The 5,947-nt window shown below is 44.7% G+C and overlaps 1 protein-coding gene across 1 annotated transcript in view; it reads left to right on the top strand.

Moving 5' to 3' along the window:
- The first annotated feature begins 2,447 nt into the window (after positions 1 to 2,447).
- exoc3l2b (exocyst complex component 3-like 2b) overlaps positions 2,448 to 5,947 on the top strand; it is a 42,622-nt gene continuing 39,122 nt past the window's right edge. The window contains exon 1 of the mRNA XM_015017793.1: positions 2,448 to 2,587. The gene's annotated coding sequence lies outside the window, so the exon portion shown is untranslated. The remainder of the gene's footprint in view (positions 2,588 to 5,947) is intronic.

Below are 5,947 nucleotides of genomic sequence, written 5' to 3'. Positions count from 1 at the left end.
TAACAATTTATTGAATTCATTGTCGTGGCAACTGCCACCCCTGTTGCCCCTGTTGCCACCCCAGTAGATCCGCCCCTGCCTGTTGCATCTCAAACTTTACTCTCCCAGTGTAGCGCCGCCTGGTGGCAGCGTGGAGGATGGCAGCAGGCAGCGCCCTTCGTGACCCCGGAGGTCCACCGGTCTGGGTCCTGGTCCCGGTTCTGATCCCGGTTCTGATCCAGGTTCTGGTCCCGGTTCTGATCCATGTTCTGGTCTGGGTTCTGGGAGCTGCGTCTCTGTGGGACACATTTAATTCCCCACCATGACGGATTTCAGCCCCTCTGCTGTCAGCAGGAACATTGTTGATGTCCAGAACCGGGGTGAGACAGAGCCTGGCGGTTCTGGACGACCCAATCGGGTCTCAGGGATGAAAATAACCCTGCAGACGTTTTCCAGGAGGTCATTTATCTGCAACCTAAAACGTTTTATCAGTTGTTGGGTAATCAGACACATTCTCAGGTGTAATTAAAAACAACCTTTAAGAAGTGAACAGAACCGGAACAGAACCGGAACCTGAGGCTGTTGCTGGGAACACTCCAGAGGCGGCTCTGTCTGCTAAAAGCTAACTCAGCTAAGCATTGAGATACAATAGTAAACAATAGCTATGCTAACAGGTCATAGGTCATGTTGGGGTGACTGTTTGGTTGGGCATTAGTAAATTTACCAAAATGGATGAAAGTCAATATAAAGTGCTGATCTGGGTGTGAGCAGCGCTCTGCTGATCAATGACTCCCGCTAACAGGAATGTAGCTCTGCTTTTCTCTGTGACACAAACTGACGCAGCGATTCCATCAGCACAGAAACATTCCTGATTCTTCCACACCAAATCTACCAGGAGGAGTCAGAGGTTTGTAACGAGGCACCGAAGAACAGGGAAATATGTCAGGTTTAATAAACGAGCTGATCAGCCGCAGCTAAAAGCCTTTCAGTCAAAGGCGGCTGGTGGTGCGGCTACGCTTCCCTGTGTGGACGAGTCTGAATGTTCAAATGAAAATAATCCATGATAATCCGACCGTATTCACACAGCAGAATCACACAAAGGGTTAAATTAGCTACATGCTAACAGTCTGTTCAGCAACCTGCAAAATATGCAGAATTTAATCATAAAATCATTATTAATTATTTAAATAAAGAAATCTTAGCAACATTTATCAAGAGCAGCATTAGCATTATGCTAACCGGACGAGAATTAGCATCATGCTAACGAGAGCAACATTAGCATCAAACTAACCAGAAATGAATTAGCATTATGCTAACCAGAAGTGAATTAGCATTATGCTAACCAGAAGTGAATTAGCATCATGCTAACGAGAGCAACATTAGTAATTGATTATAAAGAACAAATGATTTTATTTATATTTAATTCAACGACTCTGATTGGCCAGATATTTATTAAATTTGCCTAGCAACCACACATGATTGGCTGTTGAGCTGCAGACTAGCGCATCAGGAGAGAAGTGACTGTTGGGAGAAACTCACCGTTCAGTGAGAATCATTTGGTGGAAATATTGCATAAATATTCAGATTACATTCAGAAACACTATGAAGGAAAACTGGCTTTGATAATACATTGTTTAAATAATATTTATATGTATATATTCTATGGCCAACATTAAAGTAAAACTGTGAAGGTAAAAAATGAAATTGGTTCAATAAGGGACTAATTAGCCCTGGTTTCCGTGGAAACGCATATCGCCATAAGGACTTACTGATGGTCGGTTCTGCGGGGGCCGGCCCCCTGCCGGCCCCCGTCTAGAACCGCCCAGGCTTCGACCCATCAGGTGGAACCTCAGAGTGACAAACACAAATCATAATATTATGATTATTATTATTAAAAGCCCATCAGAAACATTCTGATCCAAACTTTCCTCTCATTTTACAGTTTTCAGTCCAGAACCGGAACATTTCCAGAGTTTGGGTTGAAAACGTTCAAAACAAACATTAATTTCTCATAAAAACAGTGAATTTTTATCTCTGGATTTGTTTTCAATATCAGAAATATCAGCGTGAGCCCTTCAGGGACCGTAGGAAATCTGAGAGTCAGCTGCTAACTGCTGCAGCTAAAAGCTTGTAAACATTTTGGTTCTGGTTGCTTTTGGGTCACCTGATGGATGACTGCAGTAAGCACACAAATAAATAATTTCCTGTCAATCCCGTATATATCTATTACTATGACACCAAGTTTTTAATTCAAGAAAGTCATTATTAAAGAAAAAAATCTAATATTATCTGTAAAAAGTTTTAAATCTGGTTTTTAAGTATTTTTATAGATGGCAGGTTTAACTTTCAGCACCTCTCGGTCTCTCGGTTCCAGCAGAGTTGAACAATAAATCATAAATTAATCTGTCGTCCGAGTGTTCCTGAACGCCCCTCGGGGCCGCTCGGGGACTCCCATCGTTGCGCAGATCGGAGGCGCATTCAGCGCAGCCAGCTGCGGGATTCGGACCGGTCGGAGCTGCGGGTCTCTCTACTGACTCCCTCTCCCCGCTTTGGGCGCTCCCAGCCTGGGTCGTGACGCCGGACCGAGCCGCCAACATGTCTGCCACCAGTAAGTGGAGAAACGGCCGAAATCTGCAGAGATCAGAAGTTTTTCCACGCACAGAAATAAAGGAAGAACTTTTATTGAAGTAGATGAGTTCTGCAAATTTAAGTTGCTTAATATGAACAAAACCAACAAATTTCCAGATTTTCCAGATGATTTGAGGCTGTAAAATAATACATTCTGCTGGTTCTGACGGGCTGGTGTTCTGGATCTCTGCTGGTTTTGAGCAGATCAATGAGTTTCTTTCTCCTCTTCTCTAAACTTTCAACTTTTCTCCTCTTTTGGTCTCTGAATGACTTTGATTTCACATTGAAATTAGCTTGAGGTCGCAGGACGAGTCACTGATTAACAGATTGAGTCAGAGCCTGACATTTATTTACCGGCATAATTTAATTTAATCCCGAAGGAAATTCAGATTTTACTGCAGCTGATCCACCGGGCAGATCTGCTGTTAAACAACTTTTATGAATTTATTTACTCATATAATCTGTAACTAAGTTTTAACTTGCAGCAAGATATTTAAAGGTGCTGCTAGCGCCTCACACTGCCATCTAGTGGTCCAGTCTGGGACGACAGGAAGCAGCCTGCATGTGACTCAAATAAAAGATTTAGTGAAAAAAGTTGATTGATTCATAAATATGCTCATGTTAAAGGGGGAATTTTGCTGCGCAGACATTTTGTGGGCAGATGAATAAAAAGCCAGAGCAGCTTAAATATCATGCAGATTTTCTTATTTCAGATCAGGAGCCAGATTCTCTCTTGAGCCACAAACACTGGAAAAAATGTTTCTTCAGGTGGCTGTTTTTGTCCAGAGGGAAAAGGTCAGGTGCTCTTGCGCCTCCTACTGTCTGTCTGTGCATATTACAATTCAATCAAGCGACTGAAAATGAAAAAATGACGAACAAAGAAATTTGGCGGATCCTGTGAAACCATCTTAGTGGCACATTCACTGATTTCTAAAGGTTTCATTCATTTTATTTGCATAATTTTATATTTTTCTTTTCTTTAACTGAAACAAACTGTTTTATCAGAAACAGAGTTACTGATATTTTTTATTGTTTGAGGCGCCACATGGTAGCTTGAGGAGTCCCTCAGGGCTGTGCTTCTGGCCCTCGACTCACTTAAAGGTTTCTGCATCCATAAATCTGTACTTTTATGTTTAATTTGACTAATTTAGTCATTTTTCTCTGATTTTAAATCTGCTAAGTTGGGTTTATAAAAAGAGGGAACCTTTTGTAAAGGCTGATATCTGATCTGATTGCTGAACACCTGCAACCTGGAAGAGTTTTTATTGATCAGGTAAATCCCATCAGGCTGAAACATGTCCACATGTTAGAAGGGATTCCATTTCTCAAATGTGCAAACTTAAAAAAAGAAAACTTTAGAAAAAGGAGGCGGGAAATGCAGCAAGTCCAAAGCTGTGGTGCATTCACTGACTGCAGGAAATCTGAGGCTGTTTGAGTCCAGCGGCTGGATGTTGTGGGACTGATGAGCAAAGTCCAGGATCTGGTTTGGATTTGAGGGAAATATGTGAGCAGCAGCCAGCAGGTCTGGCCTGCAGACGCGCCTGAAACACCGAGCAGTTTCTGGACCGGTTCCAGGGCGAAGCGGGCCGGTTCTGACCGCCGACCCGGTCGAGCCTGGATGAGTCCGGACGCGTTTTCCTGCAAACAAACAGAATAATGGCGGCTGATTGACAGATGTTCATTCATCTGTCACTCTCAACCTCCTCCTCTTCCTCCTCCTCCTCTTCCTCACTGAAGCTCTGCAGGATGGAGTCATGAGAGGAAGATGAATGGACCAGAACACCCCCCACCCCCTCCCCGCTGGTTCTGTCACTTCAGCTTCCTGTCGGTGACAGAAACACAAACTGACCCCCGTTGTGACATCACGGCAGCGCCAGCCTCTGATTGGTCGCCGGAGCGACCAGCCTGAACTTCCTGGTGGCTGGCAGTGAAAGATGAGACGCGTCGTCATGGTTACGGCTTCCTGCATCTTGCTTGTGGACAAAGAGCTGCTTTGAAGCCTCAGCATCTCCTGGAGAAAAAACCAGTTTGAACTGAGATGAACTGAAATGTTCCCAGAAGTCTGTCGGCTCCGGTTCACGTCTGAACAGGCCGATCCAACCAGCCGTCCCGCTGAACGGACCAGAAACTCCAGGAAAAACGTTTCCTGGAGCCGCAGTCGCCTCCCGCCTGCCAACACATACAGCAGTCGCCATGGAAACGTGCCAAGATGGACGTCTAGAGGCGTTTTTACAGGCGATCAGCCGTCATAAAGCAGGAATGCAGACACACCGTCAGCCATCACCGTGACCCCTCCGTGACCCGGGCGGTTCTGGACCGCCTGAGTTCAGAACATCATCAGGCGGAACCAAAGCTGCAGATCCGACCGATCGGGTTCTGCTCTGGTTCTACAGCCTGTCAGAGAAAAACTAAATATTTAGTTAGTAAACACACTTGCCGATTAATTAAATACTTAGATTGGAACTGTGACATTTATGAATGAATGAGTAACATGGTGAAAACATGACTAAGTGAATTTCCATATTTTCTCTCCAGTCAGGCTGAATAACCCAAACGGGCCTGGAGTTCCTCAGGGATCCGTTTCAGTTACCCTGTCTTTACGACCCTAATGCTTCTTCATTGATTATGTTTTGGACCTGAAGGTCGGAAACCTCCCCGGATCTGAACCGTTTCTAAAAGTAGAACCAACAGATACCGCCTGAATGGGTCAGCGTGGGTCGGGTCCAAAAGCTGATCCCAGCAGATATTACCGACCGGAACCAGGAGTATTTGCCCTGAAACCAGATGGATTCCCGATGGAATGTTTGAAATGTTTTAGTCCATCTGCTGCAGGTCGCAGAAATCCACCTGAATACACAGCTGAAGCCAGAATTTTACATACCCCCAATAAAAACACAAATCCACATTTTAGCATCCAAACGTCTTTCAGGACAGAATCTCCAAAATTATTTCTATGGGCTTCATGCCAGAACATTTTTAGAGATTTTTTAACTTTCTTTGAGTTGTGGATGCGTGTTTTCATTTGGTGTATGTAAACATGTGGTTTCAGCGCATGTTACTGGTGGTGTCAGTAGAACCTGAGCAGGAGGATCGGTTCTGGTCGACCCACAGCAGCCTGAGGTTATGGAAACCTGCTGGGAGGATCAGCAGCAGCAGCAGCAGCAGCGCTGTTGTGAAAACAGAGAACTGAATGTCATGCTGGCTGTGACGCTAACTGGAGCTGTGACGCTAACTGGAGCTGTGACGCTAACTGGAGCTGTGATGCTCAATGCTAGCTGCGATGACAACTGGAGCTGTGATGCTAACTGGCACAGTGACGCTCAATTCTAGATGTGATGCT

The sequence above is a fragment of the Poecilia latipinna genome, unplaced genomic scaffold (assembly GCF_001443285.1).
Source record: "Poecilia latipinna isolate Pla-1442-1.1 unplaced genomic scaffold, P_latipinna-1.0 Scaffold2189, whole genome shotgun sequence".
Classification (NCBI taxonomy): Eukaryota; Metazoa; Chordata; class Actinopteri; order Cyprinodontiformes; family Poeciliidae; genus Poecilia; species Poecilia latipinna.
The sequence above is the reverse complement of the archived record's forward strand: the minus strand, read 5'-3'. Positions and strand labels throughout refer to the sequence as shown.